Source organism: Lepisma saccharinum, chromosome 3, assembly GCF_977018435.1.
Source record: "Lepisma saccharinum chromosome 3, izLepSacc3.1, whole genome shotgun sequence".
NCBI classification, from domain to species: Eukaryota; Metazoa; Arthropoda; class Insecta; order Zygentoma; family Lepismatidae; genus Lepisma; species Lepisma saccharinum.
This window is the reverse complement of record NC_139231.1, coordinates 71010009-71030625: the sequence shown is the minus strand read 5'-3', so window position 1 is coordinate 71030625 and position 20617 is coordinate 71010009.

The following is a 20617-nucleotide window of genomic DNA, read 5'->3' as shown; positions in this document are numbered from 1 at the left end:
CAAATCATAATTTGTTATTTATTGACTAATATTATTTTGTAATTATTGATGCATTACTAGGGAAAGAAATAAATAAAAGTTTTAAAAAATGTATCTAATGTATCTGTCTGTCCTTTTTTCCATTAAGAGTTAAAATGTCATAGCTCCCAGTTGTATTGTCAATCTTGGAATTTGAATTTTCTGGCTGCTTGCTTTTAGATTTAATCCATCAAAAATCCACTCCTCTTTCTTGCAGTGTAAATATAATGATGTTGTATGTAGATTCAGCATGCAAAATTGCCTTAATTAAGGCCACTGCTGTGCATTTCGCAAATATTTACATGCTGAAAACCCTATTTTGGAAGTGACATAATAGCAGGATTGCCAATGAAAAACTAAATATGCTGACCAAGGCAGTAATTTATTTTATTAAAAACATAAACCAAACGTAACGTTTCAACCTTCTAGCAAGGTCTTCTTCAGACTCTGTATCAAGTACAAAAGTCTTGAACTTGATACAGAGTCTGAAGAAGACCTTGCTAGAAGGTTGAAATGTTATGTTTAGTTTATGTTTTTAATAAAATAAATTACTGCCTTGGTCAGCATATTTAGTTTTTCATAATCATGGAAACAAAGCTTAATGGTGTTATAACAGGATTGCCAATATTCACCTTTAAAAATGGTGACAATATGCATAAAGTAATAGTTTTCCAAATGATTGTATTAAACCTTTTAATGAAATAAATACAACCTTTGTCAGAAAAGATCCAGGACTGAGCTTGTAAAAAATAATTTATTCAACTTAGGAACTAATGGTCCTAGGTCTTGTCCAAATAGTCCCCTTGGACAGCTGCTACTGTTTCTGGAGGTCATGGAAGCAAGCAGAGAAAGCTTAGTCTGGGATGCTTCTCAGCACATCATTCACAGCTGTTTGGATTGCTGCAATATCTCCATGCCGCTTCCCTTTAAACGGTGTTTTCACACGGGGAAACAAAAAAACAATGAAAATCACGGCGACAGGTTGGGTGAATGTGGGGGTGTGGTAGAGCAGGGATATGCTTGGTCAGATATTCCTGGACTGGTAAAGCAGAATAGGGCCTTGCATTGTCGAGCAATAAGAACCACTGCACAGATGCCCACAAATCAGGACGGCACTGCCAAATTGCTTGATACAATTGTTTCAGGAAGTCAATATAAAAGTTTTGGTTTATCGCTTGTCATTCAGGCAGATATTCATGGTGCACCAAACCTTTAGCATAAAAAAATGCGATCAACATTGTCTTTGTCACTCTGGGATCGTCTTGCACTGAATCTCTGCCCTCCCGAAACCTTTTGTGCCATTCAAAGACATGGCTTCCCAATAATCCCTCATCACGATATGCTTGCTGTATCATATTCCATGTTTCACTTGGGATTTTCCCTAGCATAAGTAGAACTTAATGTTAACTCTGCTCATCACGTCACTCATGTAACTTCCAACTAAATGTGCCAACAAGCCGAACAGTGGGTTGGTAAGCACAGCCCTGCCACCTAGTGAGTTTACATGGAAATACATCCAAGGCAATGTCTATTCAGAACACACATCAGGTGACTGAATAACACCCATTTCTTGTGTTTGAATATCACTGGCAAAGAATAAAAAAATCAGTCCTGGAACTTTTCTGACAATGTATGTGTGTATGTGAGAGAGAGAGTTTCATACAGTGGCCATGTAGTCTTAAGGCATCATGCTTTGGGCTCTGGTTACGGGATACACACAGGTTCAAGTCTCCTGGGCGAAAGCGTAAAAACTTTTCTCCTGAGATTTTGGCCTGTTTACGGGACAAGTGGCCACCCACCATTGTCAGAAAATTGGGGAGCTACAAACGAGTAGCATAACCCAGCCATAGAAACCCACAACGACGACAGGATTCTTCGTGCTGACCACACATCATCCTCTAAGTGGTTGGATGATTTCCCACCTTCACAGGTGGGAGTGAGACTGGCAGTTGGTAGGTAGGCCCTGCCCCTCATGAGCTGTTGTGCCACGGGTTTATGTGAGAGAGAGAGGAGACAGACTTTGAAAGTTTAGTGAAATGTGCCATTATAATGTAAACATTTAACATGAGATTGGCAACTATCTCTAGCACCCAAAATTACACTTTAACATATAACACTGTGTGCAGATTGTCTACGCCCATGGTAAATGAAATGGTAAACACATGCATTTCAAGCATGATAGGCACTGAAAAAACTAACTAACTCTCTAGCCTTCTTGAACCTGAAGGTTCATGGCTACAGCAACGCAGGCCTTCCATTTGTCCCTATCCTGAGCAAGATCTATATACTCTTTTCCATCCCTACCAATTTCCTTTAGGTCCATCTCAACATTACCCCTTCATCTTCGTCTTGGTCTTCCTACTGGTCTCTTACCAATCAGGTTTCCCAACAAGAATCCTGTAAACTCTTCTTTCCTCTCCCATTCGTGCCACATGGCCTGCCCACCTAAGTCTTCTTGATTTAATTATTCTAATAATATCGGGACATGAATACAAATTATGTACTTCTAAATTATGTAACCTTCTCCACTCACCTGTCTCCTCATTCCTTTTAAGTCCAAATATTTTCCTAAGGATCTTATTTTCAAATACTTGCAATTTATGTTCCTCTTTCAATGTAAAGGACCAAGTTTCGCATCCATATAATATTGCAGGCAAAATAACTGTTTTGTATATTTTAACTTTTAGTTTCGTAGATATTAAATAAGAAGACAAAAGATTATGAAGAGAAAAGTAACATGCATTTCCTGAATTAAACCTGCTTTTTATTTCCTCTTTAATATCATTTTCATTTGTTAGTATTACTCCTAAGTACTTGAATTTGGAAACCGGTTCAGACAAGTTATCAATAATTAGATTTTGATTATTACCTAACACTTTGTTTCGGCCTGTAAGCATATACAGTAGAGCGTCGATTATCCGAACGTCGGTCAACTGAACGACCGCTTAACCGAACTGTGTACTCGCTCACTTTCAGATATCTGTAATGAAAAAAGTACGTGACTTAGCTGCTCGTAAGCGTGTAGGCTTGCTTAGACAGACCAAAATAAAGGATTTTTTTAAACGTTAATTTTGTGTACTGTGTGTATTGTTCATGCAAAATGCGTATGTAATATGTACATATTTTTGTTTAATAAACTGTACCACATACTATATATTCCTACTAAAGTTGCCTTTGTACGTTACTTTGTAATACATACTTAAAGAGATGCCTGTTTTTATGAATAAATTTACTGTACAGTACTTCTTTTTGGCAAATAAACATGTACAGTTCGATTATCCGAACAAACCAGTTTTCCGAACACCCATGTCCCCCAATTACTTCGGATAATCGACGCTCTACTGTATTTAGTTTTCTCTTTGCTAACTTCCAAACCTATCTCTTTAGCTGCTTTGAAAAATATTTGAGCATTATTCGTAATTGTATTTACATCATCCCCCAGTAAGTCTACATCATCTGCATATGCTAACAGCCAGTGGCGTATGCTGAGACCAAGATCAGGGCTATCTCCAAATATAGTAGTGTTTGAATTTTAAATGAAAATGTGTCCGGCAAAAAAGAGGGGGGGGGCCTCTTCCTCATTCATTTTGGATTTTTTTGTTTACATCGATATCTTGCCATTAAAAACAACAATAGTAGGCAATGGACATAAACTATTTCATGATTATTTATAAAGAGGAGTGGTCTATAACATGCAATATGTAGGACCTACATGCGAGTATGAAATAATAATTAACTTCTTACCTTACTTGAAGGTAAACTCCATTCTTCTCTCCTTTTCCGTGAATTTTTTTTTGTCACTTTATCGAAGAACGTGTCCTCACATGAATTTCTGATGTTTATTAGAATTCTGTTTTCCTTCACTTTTTCATTATGCAAACTGTCAGCAATCTTCTTTTGCAATTCAAGGAATGATCAATTCTTTGAGAACCGAATGTCTGTAAGTTACTGAACGCACGTATATGACTAAGTGATTTTTGGTGTTTATCGCAAGCAGTTACCAAATAGTTTAAATTACTAAATCCTGTTGTATTCTAAGGACTTTTGTCGGTAGAAAAAAGCAAACATGCCCAGCAATACAACTTATTAAGTGCACTCGATCCAGTCAACCAAAGATATTTTTGGTAGCTGGTCTCGTGAAAACGCCTAATATATACCTTATTTTTGTCTTTCTGCACGACTGTAAAGTCCGGAAGAGGTGGAAGAGACCTACCTGTCTATTATTTGCATCCTATCCTCGTAAGGAAGCCGTGAGAATGGCGTCTTGGAGACAAGTTCGGTGATTAAATCCATTTTCACACGCCCACGGAACAAAAACACAGAACAACACAACACATGTCAAAAACACAGCACAACAAAAGGGCCTCGATCACTGACATTTTTTTAAAAAGGATTCCCATCCATGAAAACGATACGCGGGCAACACAAAGAACTCGGATCTCGGACACAACAAGTTTGACCATATATCCCTTCCTTTTGCGGAAACTACCACCGACCCGCTTGGTTGAAAACACGTGCGTGAATGGTTGCTATGACAACATGGATTGTTTATGTTGCCAAACGTATTTCATTGGGATGACTCGGGCCGAAACCCCACCGCGAGGGTGAAGGTTTTGACATTTTGACAGCGGGGGGAGGTGGGAGGGGTGTTGCTTGAAACAGAAGTAAACAGGATGGCAACATGGCTGACGTCATCAGAATGTCCCATATAGCTGCGACCGGCTGCGACCACAGTCGAATTTCATTGAGTAGCTGAGTGCCACCTTCAGGGGAAAATCACTAAATTTGGCGGATTTATAATGCTTGTATGTGACGAAATTCATGGAACTGGAAGAGAGACTGGCAATGCTCGAAGGGATGGAGGGGGGGGAAGTGATGTAATTTTCATGAGGTATCCCCCTAGCTTGAATAATTTGCATTGGCACCCCCGCCTATATATTTTTTTCCAGCGAATTTCGTATTTCCATTGTTGGCAACACTACAAACATCGCCAGGATGCAGCGAAGTCTTCACTCGCCAGCGCTTGGGGTTGGAAGCCAGCACCAGGGACCACCAAGGTCGTCCCTGCCAGCACAAATACGTCATGGGTTGAAAGGACCGCCTGCTGGTTCAAAGACTTTTCCCTCAGACGAAGAAGCCTGGCGATAAATAAAGACGACCTTACACTAGCACTTTCCCCCGTGGTCGTTACGTGAGAGTGAAGCATCGGTTAAATTTGCTAGTCAATTATTTCCTGTATTTTAATATGGGCTTCGGCGATAGCCTAGGTAGCCTAGAATATACGCGCCTGCTAACAGCTGAGTCACACCGTTTAATTTTAGTCCTTCCTTAGTTTCTTTTACCTTCCTAACAGCATATTCTAAGGCAAAATTAAAGAGCAATGGAGATAATGCATCTCCTTGTTTTAACCCATCATGAATTGTAAATTTGTCAGACATATTAATATCCACACGAATTTTACTTTGTTTCACTAGTGGATAGGCACTGAAATCTTCTTATAAATCAAACTGACCACTAAAAGCTATAGGATGGCTAGCCAAAAATTAAACATGGAACCACGCATGAACTTAAGGCTATCATATTCTACTCAATGGCATTTTCTCTAGGTGTGTAAGTCGCGTGTTAATGCCCAATGGAAATTTGTAATAATAATAATAAAAAAAATCTTTCTTTTTGTCAATATACTATGACATTAGGATTTTGAAGGTTTTTTTCTTAAATTCTGTGTTTTGAGCAGATGGCATTATACGAATGGAGTGCAGAAATAGGGCAAGCAGTTGGTTGGCATGGGATTACAATGTATTCACTGCTTTATCAGGCAATGTGTGCTCATGCACCACATGTTTCCCACCAATGTGCTAATCAAGTCAAGGCGTTGTATTAATTTTCGACAGCTTGTCTTGATATTCACATTATGTTCCGTGTTGTTCCTTTCACAATTGTTGGTCATTTACACTTGTATTAGAGTTATGATTATTTTAAGATGACTAGTTAAAGTGTAGTGCAAAAATATTTAAATAGTTGCTTTTCTTCGCTTTCATATATAGAGAAGAAATATGTGATTGACAATGGTCAACAATGTCCTAATCTTACAATGTCGACATATGTTAAAGGAAAACATGGTATTGGAAAATGTTTCGAGATACATTTTTGAAAAACTCATGAAATTTCAGACTGGCTTTGCGGGTGTGATGTGGTGACATGTTGGAGGTGTTCATTATTCTCAGCTAAATCAAGTCGACGAAGCCAAGTTGAACGGACGTGTTTTCGCGAAGCTCCTGAGTGCAGTGAAGTGTAACGGAATGGGGAACAGTGTAGTGCAGTGGTGCCTGTGTATAGGTGTGTGGAGTGGCCGGTGGAGGCCCCAGTCGGGGCAAGCGAAAGGGCAGCTCCCTGCTAAAGAAGTGTGTTTGTTTTTTGTGGCCATGATTACTCTGGTTGATGAGTGGCTTGGAACAGAATCCTGGCCCCTGCACTATCGAGGATGTAATGATAAAACGTGACTCCATGGATGAAAAACTTAATGCAGTGATGAAAGATACAGCCATGTTGAAGGATGAAATATCCAAACTTACAAAGGAACTTAATGACACAAGAGAAGAAAATGCCAGGCTTAAGCAACAAGTGCTAATGAACGAGGATGCTATAGATAGACTGGAAAGTCAATCAAGAAGAAATATCCTCGTATTCTACAACATAAGGGAGGAACTTGAGGAGACATGGGCCAGAACAGAGGACTTGGTGAGGGAATTTTTATCGACGAAGATTACATCGTCTCAGTAGACTAAACGGACGAACCTGGCCAATCATTGTGAAATTGGCATTTTATAAAAGGAGGGAGGAAATTTTAATGAACAGTTATAGAGGCAAAAATACACCAGTCTTTATCCAAGAAGACTTCACGCTCCGAACGTGGATGGTATGTTTTGAACTGAAACCGTACCTTATAGAAGCAAAGGTTTGTGGTCAACATGCTAAATTGCAGTACAACAAGTTACTCATAAATGGAAAACCATATACTTTATAATAACTGAAATTCCCTAGCAACGTCTCGTCAAATCCACCTTCAGCAAGTTCCCGAAACACAAGTAAATTTGGCAACATATTTGAACAAATGACCCCACTCGTCTCCAGGGAAAAAAGAAAGTCATTGACCTCGGCAGTAACAGCAGGACTCCCCCCACCCCTTCACATAGTGGACAATAACCAGTGGATAAATAGTGCAGCTGATAGAACGTAGACGTCCAAAAACCCCATAGCATGAGGTTCGGAAGGTGCATGCAGCTTCTATGGAAGGATGAAGACTGTGGCCGAATCTCGGAAGCAGGTTGGAAATCCCCAGCCACTCTCACCCCTCCCCCCAAGTGACATGGTAACAGTGGCAGCAAAGGAGGAAGAATGTCAGCCCCTAGGGCAACTCCCACAAACAAACACGCAAGTTCTCATCCTAAAATATTTAGCATAGTGTACCAAAATGCAGATGTTCTCTCAAAACATATTATCTAACAATTAGAGTGTTGTGGCAATTACAGAGACTTAGCTTAATGAGAAGCATTTAAGCACGGAACTTTTTGATGTCGCTATAATGTGTTCCGATCTGACAGGAATGCGACTGACTCTGGAAACAATGTGGGCGGGGGTGCTCTCTTGGCAATTCATAACAAATACACAGCAATGCTCACAGGCAAATTTAATGAGGACCCTAACGTTGACTCATTGCTTGGGAAGATTGTAATTCATGGACTGCCTACTTTTTACATCTGTATTGTTTACTTTACTCCATGCTATAGTGACAAGTCTTACAACTTATTTTTATAATTTCCTTGAAAGGCATTGTAAACCCGTACATGACATTCTCCTCATAGGGGATTTCAACGTCCCTTGCATAACTAACAACAAGTACAATCTTGTTAAAGGCTCTCCTACATGCTGCAACTTAAATAGTGTGCGGCACGAAAAACTAGCCCCGTTCCGATTAGTATGCAAAATGTATATTTTAATGTACGTTGTATATTACGGTACTGCATCAGACAAACTGCATGCACGATGTGGACTGAAAAATACAGAGAATCGTGGGTGGAGTCACAACGACGCACCATGCCAACAACAATGGTCCATCTTCTCAAACTCATATACACCCATCCCGACAACAATGATCCGTCTTCCCGAGCATTTAAAAAATTACAGTCAGTACCTTGTGTCGGACATAATTTTTCTGTGTTTGCGTGCAGTACTGTTCAACATGCTGTATTCAATTGAAGAAAGGATTGCCATAGTGGAATTTTACGTGCAGACACGTTCGATAAAGGAGACAAAAGAAATGTTCACTGATTGGTTTCCCATTCGTCAGATTCCCGCCAAGTTGACAATTCAAAATCTGCTCAAAAAATGGAGCAACAGGATCGGTTGCGAATGTGCACAAAAACAAACCTGCACCTGTGCAGACACCTGAGTTGACGGACAGATTACAGGAAATGATAACCAGAAGCCCACGGAAGTCAACACAACATGGCCCAACAAGTTGGTGCCTCCGACAAAACGTGTCAATGTGTGCTCCAACAGTTGCACATGTGGGCGTATCATGTGACTGTAGTGCATGAATTAAAGCCACCTGACAAGGTAAAGCATGTCAGATATTGCCATTGGCTCAATCAGATGACAGTGGCTATAGATCAAAGTGGCTATATAAAAAAGCAAAGGCTCACCACCACCAAAGTGGAAACAAAATATAGGTAACCCAATTCACCATGCCAACAAATTTAAGGAACTCAGAAAAGCAATCAAAACAGAAATATCAGCCACTCATAATATTACTTATCTAACATCGAAAGTAATATACGAAGTGACCCGTTACTTTTCTGGTCGTACATAAATCACAAGAGGCAAAGTAAACAGCAACATCCAGTTTCTTCAAACAATGAACCCATACTAAACTTGAATACCATCGTTGAGGAATTTGCAAAATACTTTCAATCTATGTACGCAAACAATACAGCAAAGTACAACCTCGAAATCATGGCAGGAGAGACAGAGTGCAAAACGTTAGATACACTCATCATTCAGATGATTAGTATGACTGAAATTGAAGCATCTGTGAAAAATTAAAGCCAAAGAAGTCGGTGGGACCAGACAAAATCCCACCCTACATCTTCAAAGGATGTGTAGATATTTAAAGGAGAAGAAAAAAAACCTCTCTATTGTCTACAACGCGATTATATCTTCTATGCAGTTTCCCGAATGGTGGAAAGTTACTGCTGTATGTCCAGTACCGAAATCCTCGGAGAACAGAAACATACAAAACCATCATCCCATAGCTCTTTTATCTGCCCCTGCTAAAATATTTGAGCAAATCTTATATTGCCACATATACGAGGGGCGTTTATAAATGATTTAGACTAATGACACGTACAGAGGCGTATATTCGGGGCTATCTAGGCTATCTGTGAAGCCCAGACTCAGTAAATAAAATACACAAAAAAATATCTATCAGAAAATGTACATAAAATTGTTCATTTCAATAAGAAGATGAACCTGATTTCTTAGAGGAGTTGGAAACATTGCCTGCTTTCTTTGAATTCGCGAGACGGCTGGCCCAGTGCCAGCGGGCAACTCCATGGGGGTGATGGGCAAGCTTGACAGGGCCCTGATCAATATTGCAAACCAATTTTTCCCAGCATGTAATTTCCCCAGGATCGGAGAATTGTGGAGCCAAACTGTTACAGGAGAGAGAACAGGATTGCATATGGCAGCGGAAAACCCCTCTGAACTTCCTCAACAGTCTGGGTCAATGTTGCAAACCAATTTTTCCCAGCATGTAATTTTCCCAGGAATGGGGAATTTTGAAGCCAAATTATCGCAGGCAAGGGGAAAGTGTGTCACATGGCAGGGACAAGAACATCATTGAACGCTTGCAGAGGAGTTGAAAAAGAGGTTGTTGACCTTCAAACAACTAGAAATACAGTGGGGAGTAGAAAATTGTTGGCTGAGCGGGAATGGTTTATGAGTGCATCTCAAAATTGGACCTGTCGACCAGAAGGGTGCAACGTCCGATGGATGTCCAATGCCGTAGTACGGCATTGTGTGAACATTCTGAAGGAACATTGAAACAAATAAGGGCTTTTGTCCAACATGAATTTTTTGTTGTATGCTGTGGAATGACATTTGATCTGCCAAATATTTAGGCTCCATTGGTGCATGTGATTTTAGTCGGATAAATCTAACTAATGAAAAGATTCTCTTGAGCTATCGACCAGGTGAGTATCATTTCATCATTCGTTGCCAGGAAAGCGTCAAGACACTTAAATCTGACTAATGTCGAATTGCGACAAAATGTCTCACTACGGCATAAAAATGCATCCATGGCACTTTTATGCATCCGATTTTTTTTTTTTTGTCTGATGTAGTACATCATTTTGTCGGACAAACTTTCAGGCTCTCAATCCTAAAAACATATCATTTTCGTCAGTAATCAATGTTTCTCTGCCAGCTCTACTGAATTTTCACTTTTCGTCTACTGTTATTGAATTTAACAGGCTGAAGCTTTATATGAGGACAGTCCAGAAAGTACATTCCAATTAGCCATAAATTAAAACACAAACTTCGGTAATAATTGACATTTTATTGTCTTAATTACAGTGACCTGTAACTTACTTTTCAACATATTCACCCCCGTTCTTCAGGTATTTGTTGTGGTGTGGCACTGAATTTTGTATGCCCATGTGATATGTCTGCCTCCAAAAAGCGGAACCATCTGTACAGCAGTGTTACTGTCAAAATGTATGTCCTGCCAGAAACTGCTTCAGATGAAGAAAGATATGAAAGTCGTAGCACGTGAGATCAGGCCTCCCACTTAAAGTGATGCAAAAGAGCCTACTTACGGTCAGGTGTTTGGGGTCGTGCATGATGGATCTGCTTTCCATGAATTGTGTCACTAATACTGTCACTAATGGTATCTAGTCCTTACACCTCTCACAAGTTCCTGTGGATCTCTGCCAGCATCCGCTTCTGAGCATGAAAAATTCTGATTATGGTTTTGAGTGCAAAGCGGACGTTATGTGTTGCCATGTTCACATCAAACAAGCCAGGAATTCACCATACCAATATATCAATTCAATCGTGTGCATGGATTAAGTTGTGTTTGCTTCATATAGAAAAGAGACACAGAATACGAGCACAAAATTTCTTCATTATAAACAACTAATTTACTCTAATCTCATTTAGTCATATTTTAGAAATAATCAAATATTTTATTTAAGCCTGCTTGCAAATGAGAAAAGCCCTGTAAAAGTCCTTCCCTAGCTTGTGAATTGTAATAATTTTCCAAATTCACTATTTTTCAGAACAAATATAAATTGTAGAGAAATTAAGTCAATTTCTTGTAAGCTAATATAGATACTTAATACAGTCCATACCTGAAAGCTGTACGAGTTTATTTTCCATGTACAAATACATGGATTTAGTTCAAAATTGTCAGGGGAAAAATGCAACATTTGACCTGGAAAAGTCGGGGAATTTCATTTCTTCTTGCCTGTAGCCACCCTGTAGAGCAGGCATGTCAAACACGCGGCCCGCGGGCCGCATGCGGCCCTCGATATATTTTTTTGCGGCCCCTTTGCTATTACCTGTTTTTAAGTAGTAGAGCCTTCAGATGTAGTAGTTGCTAAAATATCTGTGTTATTATATAACACGATGTGAAATTTCACACGTTTTCCTCTTGGACCCGTCGGTAGGTGTAAAAAGGTGGTCGTGTTGCATTATTGGGGTGTTTTGGGTGCGTCAGCACTAAGGCTATTTTGCACTCGTCACATTATACGGGGTCCAGCCCCTTATCGTTACACATAACAACTCTAACGTTGCAGAACTAAAATCATAAAATATTAAAATCTTCCGACTTTCGTTAAAAGCTGAGGCTGTAATGGAGCACTCAGCACGAATAAGGACAAAGCACAGGACAACACAAACAAAATTATACTGGCCATGAAGCCAGTCGCCAGTGCCTCGTTAGTCTGCAGTCCACGGTGTACTACGTGGAAGTGAGGTTGACTATTGGGTGCACTACGTGGAAGGAGCACCCCTTACACCCCTTATTGGGGTGGTTGACGAATGTAGTGTAGTCGGAGTTGATAGCTAAACACTCAAAACGTTTTGTCGAAGGCGAGTTTATTAAACGGTGCTTGGTAAAAGCTGCTGAAATAGTTAATCCAGCAAGTGTAAAAGCTTTTCAAGGCATTTCACTATACCGCAACACGGTTGCTGAAAGAGTAACCGAACTGGCCTGTGATTTGAGTGATCACATTAAAACAAACGTGTCAAATTTCATTGCTTATTCCATCGCTTGTGATGAGAGTACAGACATCGGTGGTATAGCTAGCTCACTTAGCTGTGTTTCTTCGTGCTTGTGATGAGGAGATCAACATTTTCGAGGAGCTATTGGACATTGTACCGTTGCATGACACTTCTACCGGTGAGGATATATTTATTGCTGTTCGTGAACTTTTGGGGAAGTATCATTTACCTCTGTCAAAGTTATCCTGTGTAGCTACGGATGGTGTCCCTTCAATGACGGGAAAAAACAATGGTTTTGTGACAAAACTGCAAAACGAATTTCGTGAAACCTGCGATAAACACATGTTCCATCATGTGCATTGCATCAAAAGTTCAAAAGTAATCAACATGGAAAGTGTAATGAAGCCTGTGAAAAAAGCTATCAACTTCATAAGATCCCGTGGCTTAACCATCGACAATTTTCTGCTTTCTTAGCAGATTTATAGAAAGCGAATATTCTGGAGTGCCCTACTACACAGAAGTGCGCTGGCTATCGTATTCTATGGTTCTTGAAAGATTCTGGAACTAGAAAGATGAAATATTCCAATTTTTGGAAATGAAAGAACAAGACACCAGCCTTTTTTCGCAACCAACGTTGTTACAAGATCTTTCCTTTCTTGTTGGTATAACAAAACACTTGTCAGATTTAAATTTAAAACTGCAAGGAAAAGATCAATTAATCACCAACATGAATGATCAAGTCAAATCATTCGAGCGTAAGTTATTGCTTTGGGAAAAACAGTTAAGAAACGAAGACTTGACGCACTTTCCAACTTGTTCTAAATACAGATCAAGTTCAAAGGACCCTGTTTTGTACAAAAAGTACGCCGCAAAAATTCAGCTTTTGAATACTGAATTCGGGAAAAGGTTCCACGATGTTCGTTCTTTCGAAGACGAGATCTCCTTGTTTTCAGCCCTGTTTACGACTGACGTAGAAAAAGTGGCAGCACATTTGCAGATGGAAGTAATTGAAATTCAGTGAGACTCAACTTTGAAACAAAAATACAGCGAAGTGGGTATCCCTGACTTTTAGAAGTACTTGCCTACACGTTTTCCAGAAACCTGCAAATTTGCGTGTGGAATAATTTCCATGTTCGGTAGCACTTACCAGTGTGAAAAACTTTTCTCACTCGTGAAAGGAAACAAGTCACCAACGAGATCCAGATTATCAGACGTTCATCTTAGCTGTGTTCCGAAAGTAGCTTCTTTAAATAAGATGTCTCCTGATATTGATAAGTTGGTGGCAGAAAAAAGATGCCAGCTGTCAGGCAAGAAGCAATGATCAAGTTTCAATGAATGTTCAATATACTTTATTAAGCGTTATGTTAGTCATTCTTTAAAATAAAGTATTAAAGATAATTTAATTTTTTCCTTGCGGCCCGCCCTATCTAACACTACTGACTATTTGGCCCAGTTCAGATTTTGAGTTTGACATGCCTGCTGTAGAGTCATGAATGATACCTCATTTTTTTCAGTATAGAACGGGCTATATGTTTATTATTTAATTAGACTGGCCACTTTTGAGGTTCATGTATTTTGGTGACAAGCACATTAATATGTTTTTTCTTATATACATATGTAATCTTTGTGTATATTCTATGTATTGTCTATGTTTGTGAAGATATTTTGAACTCTTCACCATTGGAGTAGGCAGAAGTGTAGCTGGAAAGTCGACCAGCGAAAATTTCCTACAATGGTATTAGGTCATCATTAGGAGGTTATAAAAGGAACGTTGAAAAGGACTCTGTCTCAGATGTTTGGTGAAGTACTGTGAGATGAGGAGGGTGTATTTCTTTTCTAAGGGAGTGGATGGGATACTTTTCTTGTAATAATGAACCAAGGGTGTGATTAATTCCTTTTCTACACACACTTTGTCTTTTCACATGCAGGGAACATAGTACACACACACACCTTTGGCCACCCTTTTTTTTTGGTACTGAAAGGTTATTTTTCTTTATCCGCGAAGTATATATCTACATGAGTCTGCACGTTCTTTCTTGTGCGGGGGACAGGCCACACTTTGGTGGGATTTTTTTTTAACTAAAGTCAAAGATTAACGTTTTTCTGTGAATATGCGTATAGCATGAACCTCAATATAACTAAAGAAAAAGTCATCACCTTGTAATGAAGGGATCAGGTTCGTTACCCGGTGGAGGCATATGGCACGGATCCCACTTTACACTGTAGGTCCAGTCCCGATATGTCTTTCTGTGCACAAAGTGGACTTAAAGCAAGAAATAAAAAAAAAATCATGTGTTGTGTCATGCAAACATTAGAAACACGTGTCTGTATTCATCTGCCATTATATTCCACGGAGCTTAAGGTACTTTTAGGTTTTTTAGACCTTATTGACAAAGTTTACAATGTTTTGGGTGTAGTCAGAAGGTAAGAGATGTCCAAGGAGGTGAGAAATACCCATGGTGAATAATCAGTGAAGCTGGAATCCATAATACTGAGATAACTCACTGTAAACATACATGAAAACATGAAACAACCTCCTGAGGCAACACCAGGACTTGGGTTGGAAATGGTACCAACATAGCAGCTGATCTAATTGTTCAATGAGTCTTAGTGAAATGCATCTGAAGGACTATAGTATGCTCCTACCTATTGTAGTGATAATTACAATCATAGGTAGCACTAGAGAGAATGTTTGTATTCAGGTGAGCATCCACTTTTCCACCCCCAGTTTTCATCTAAATAGTAATAACAATAAAATTAATGAATGACTTATTATTAAATCAAGTTTACTATAGCTTTGTTGCATAAAAGTGATCTGCTTCTGCAATGTTAGTGGTGATAGATATATCCAAAGTGTAACCAGTTCCAATCCTGCAACTATTTTTTCAAAAATTACTATTAAAAAACAATCCATTTTCAAGCAGTAATGCACTATTTTCCTTAGTAATATATAGTTCATCATTTATGTAAATTAGTAATGAAATTACTTTTATTTTTTGTATTCTCTTACTACCTTTTCAATATATTTTAATAATACATGTAGACCAAAAATTTGCATCTGGCACCATAACATCAAATTTTGGAGTTTGACTTTTGTACTATGACACTACTAGCCCACTTCCTTCAGTCGTAAAACTAACCGGTAACCCAATGGTACAAATTAGCAATTAAACTAATTATTTAGAAATCAACACAGTCCTCAAAAACATTCATAGAAAATAATTTGGCATGGGGGCAGCAATACCATAAATCCCTGGTGGTGTAGGTTGAAGATAGTTGTCACAAATTAAGATTCTAGAGCACCATTTTCCAATAACAATTGAATGTGAGTTAGCAAACAGTGATGTGCGATGACCTCTGCACTTGGACCATCAACTGATATGATATGATTTATTTCATTCCTTTGACCATTGTACAGTGGTTGTTTTCCACACATGGTATGGAACATGTCAGCACATTACAGTTAATAATTATTTTCAAATAGGTACAAGTATGAAGATATTATACATAACATTTAAAAAACATTGATTACATTATAATTGATTCTCCTTGTTCTTGCTGTTAGTTGCAAGGTTTACATTAATTTACATAATAATAGATAAAATCAATACATACATATACAGATGGGGGACAAAATAATACGAACACCTGTGAATGTAGAGAAAATCTTTATTAATAGGGGGTTGGACCACCCTGTGACTGAAGTACACTTTGTATGCGACGTGGGATGGACGCATAGAGGTCATGCACAATGTTTAAGGGAATATGGAGCCATTCTTCCTCCAGAGCAGTCTCCAATTCCGAAAGTGTGGCTGGAGGCGGACTTCGAGCACGAAGTTTGGACTCCAAATATCCCCACAAATGTTCTATAATGTTCAGGTCAGGAGACTGTGGGGGCCATTCAAGATGTCCTACTTCATCGTCATGTTCTTCAAACCATGTTTGGACAGACCCAGCAGTGTGGATAGGAGTGTTGTCGTCTTGAAAAAGCGGTCGGTCCCCAGGAAATAAAGTCTGGACAAAAGGATGGAGATGATCTCCCAGAATGCTGCGATAGTGACTGGCATTGATCTTCCCATGCAGAAAAACAAGTGGTCCCACACCATGCCAAGATATCGCCCCCGATACCATAATGGACCCACCTCCATGCTTCACAGTCGGCAAGAGGCAGTCAGGATGAAATGCATCTCGAGGCGTTCTCCACATAAACGCGCCCCGTGGTCTGAAATAACGTGAATGTTGATTCATCAGACCAGATGACTTGTTGCCACTGCTGTGGGGACCAACTTCTGTGAGCTCTACACCATTGGCGTCGCTTGACAGCATTACGTGATGTCACCAATGGCTTACGAATTGCCACTCGGCCATGAATGTTTGCAGCATGGAGTTCCCTTTTGACAGTTTTGGTTGAAATGGGGTCCTGGAGATGCCTGTTCATTTCAGATGTTATCTTGGATAACGATTGCTTGTGCTTTCAGGCCACTATGCGCTTCAACACCCTCCTATCCCGAGCAACAAGCTTTGTCTTTCGTCCACTGTTGTGCTTTCAAGACGCCATCTTACCTTGTGTTGTCTACGTTGTCATAACGGCTGATACTGTGCTCCTTGCACACCCAACAAGCTTTGAGGTTTCAGTCACCGTGGCTCCAGCTGAACGTGCTCCAACAATCATGCCTCTTTGGAACTCTGTCAGGTCTGACATTGCAGTGTCTCTTGAGAGCGTACGATAGACGAATGCACCACCAATGACTGCTGTTGGCAAACTGATACCTTCCCCTTCACAGCCACTAGGTGGCAGACTTCAGTGCCCGGTGGTGCTGCTGTACTGCCGGTGTGAAATGTGGCATACTTTTTCACAGGTGTTCGTATTATTTTGTCCCCCATCTGTATATGTCCTAGGAGTTCATTTAGGATGTGACAATTTGCAATTTATTGTCAGGTACTCTTTAACAGAATAAAAACAATGATCTAATAGGTATTTTTTATATGCTTTTTATATGAGGTAGCTGATTGTATTATTTTTATGTCACTTGGAAGGTTATTGAAACAGTGAACAGCCATGTATTTCGGTCCTTTCTCAAATAATGTGGTGTTGTGTGATGGTATTATGAGGTTGCTGCCATTCCTTGTATAATATTTATGTGAGGAGTTGTTACATTTGAAGGAATCATCTAAGTCAGTTTTTACATACATCAGCAGATGAAGTAAGGTGAGGTGAGGGTAATATACCTAAATTTTTAAACAGTCTTCTGCATGGTGTATTTCTCTTAGCTCCTGATATTATTCTGACAATTTTCTTTTGCAGCACAAAAATGTTATTACTATTAGTGGAATTTCCCCAGAAGATTATACCGTATGTTAATAAAGATTGAAACATGGTGTAATATAGTATTTTCGATGTTTCTAAGTTTGATATTGTTTTCAGTGTATTAATGGCAAATATAATTTTACCTAGTTTTGCGGAAAGGTGATCTATGTGTGGGTCCCATTTTAAGCTTTCGTGAATCCATACTCCCAGGAATTTGACTGTTTTAACGTGATTTACTGTCATATTACCTAATGTAACATTTGGTTCATTTATCATTTTATTCCTTGTGTGATGGAAATTGACAGCCACAGTTTTGCTGCTGTTTAATACTAAATTATTGTCAGAAAACCATTTGCTGAGTTTGATTGTTACATGTTTGATATTAGAGTTAAGGGTTTGTTCCTTACCACCGGTGATGGCTACACTTGTATCATCTGCATAAAGAGTCATTTTTGCAGAATTTAAATTTATTGGCAAATCATTAATATATATTAAGAAGAGTAATGGTCCAATAATAGAACCTTGTGGAACTCCACTTGATATTGTGCAGAGTTTTGAGACAAAGCTAGATTGCACACCGTCATCCTTTCTGTGGATAATTGGCATATGATTGCTAAGATAGGATGTGAGCCAATCATGTGCGATGCCTCTTATGCCATAATGTTTTATTTTTTGTAATACTTTTTCATGGGGTTCTAGGTCGAAGGCTTTTGTTAAATCTAGAAAGAGTCCCGTGCATTGTCCCGTTTTGTCTAATGTTTCTCTTATATATTCCAAATATTGAAACACAGCAGATTCAGTTGATTTCCCTTTGCGGAAGCCATGCTGAGTATTTGAAATAAGTTGTTGTTTTTCTAAACATGATACAATTCGATTGTTCATGGTAGCTTCTAAAATTTTCGAGAATGGGGAGAGGAGAGATATTGGTCTGTAGTTGGTTAAATTATTTCTATTTCCTTTCTTGTATATTGGAATTACTTTTGCTTCCTTCAGCTTTTGTGGAAAAACTCCTGCGGTGAAGGACAAATTGATTATGTGGCTCAGTGGGATTGCAATATATTGTTTGTTTGACAACATAAGTGGGGATTTCATCTATACTACAGGACCAAGTAGGTCTGAGTTTCTGTACGATTTTTTCAACCTCCATAGTAGTTGCTGGATGCAAGTAAATTGTTTTGGTGCACGTTCCTAATTTCTTTAAGTTGTTTGTGTTGTGACTGGTCCTAGTGTTGGGGGTGGAGTACTTTTTCGCAACATTTGCATAGTATTCATTTAATAATGTTGCAACTTCGAGAGGATCCTTTACAGTCTCAGATTATGTTGTAGTGCAATATTTTATTTTCTTTTGCTGCCTCCATGTAGCTCTGTGTTTACAATTTGCCACATTGTTTTAGATTTATTTTCGGAATTTATGATGGTATTCTCATTGTGCATTTGCTTTGCCTTTTTTTATTATTTTCCTATAGATTGACTTGTACCAGGTGGTTATAATTAAAGTGACGGTGTTCCGAGTGGTACAGCACGGGCTGTAATGAGAGTAGCAGTCTGAAACTTCGTAGATATGCTAATGAAGCAATGCGCTCGCGAATTATGAAAAAAAGTTCCAATTCTCGCCACCAGGGTAAAAAATGGCGCTGTAAGCAGTCAAAACGTGGAATTTTCCGTAACTGACGTCAAAGTCGGTGACATTGCCTAACCATTGTGTGAGCTCCCTGGTTGTGGTTGGTAAGGCTTGTTGCTTTTTCCTTTAGTAATGTTCATGTAATTCGAATAGTGAAATTGTAGCGATATTTTATTACAAAGAGTATTGTTTTCTGCGATTTATAGTGTTTTTCCTGTAACTATACCAAGTTTTGACTGCTTACAGCGCCATTTTTCACCCTGGTGGCGAGAATTGGGACTTTTCGAGCGCATTGCTTCATTAGCATATCTACGAAGTTTCAGACTGCTACTCTCATTACAGCCCGTGCTGTACCACTCTGAACACCGTCACTTTAATTATAACCACCTGGTACTTGTGGAAATATGTTTCAAAATCAGCTGTGGCATCTTCATCTTTTCTGATTCTGCTTAGATATCTCATTCTTTCACTAGATTTAATAATTCCAGGTGTTATCCAGCGGTTCTTTTGGGTTGCTGAAGTTCTAACTTGTTTCTTTGGAAAAGCTATTTCGAAATAGTAAGTGAACGTTTTTAGAAATGACTTATATGCTTCAGTGACGTGCGGTGACGTCGACACTTGGGGTAGCAATGAGTGGCGTGCCCAACGGGTCATAACCCCCCCCTTCCTTTTAGGGCCTAGTATTCCTAAAAGAAGAACGTCAAATACAGGAAAATTTGCAAAGTTAGGAATGACTACAAAAAATTGTACACATAACTTCCACCCACTTTCGAAAATCAAAAACCATTTGATTTGACTACTGAGCCAGAGATGCAGGGTTTGAATCTCGGCTTGGCAATGGGTGATCTTTGTGTGTCCCTTCATCAATTTTATCGTATCGTCTTCGCGATTAGCCAAAAATGGCGGAAAGCGAAGTAAAATAAACGAAATCAAACAATCAATCAATGAATGATTTGATTTGAATCGCTTTTTTGATACATTTGGTTAATCGCGAATACGATACGACAAAGTTAATGAAGGGACAAACACAAAGAACACCCATGTCCAGGTAGGGGTTCGAACCAGGAACTCCTGGTGTCGGAGCGCGCTGTGGTAACCACTCCCCCACGGTTGGTTGATTTGATGTTTTAAGTCCACTTTATACACAGAAAGGCTTATCGGGACTAGACCTATAGTTTAATGTGAGATCCGAACCACTATATACCTCCATCGGGTATCCGGGACCACTTGCACTCACTCCCCCACGGAGGTCGGCCGACAACAAACATGGCAGGAAGGCGCTTACCATTCGGATAAGTGGGTATCGGTAAAGCAAACTGCATTTTTCCTGAGTAGTAATTTTCAATTGAATTTTTGAAATACCATCTTTATTTATGATTAACGTT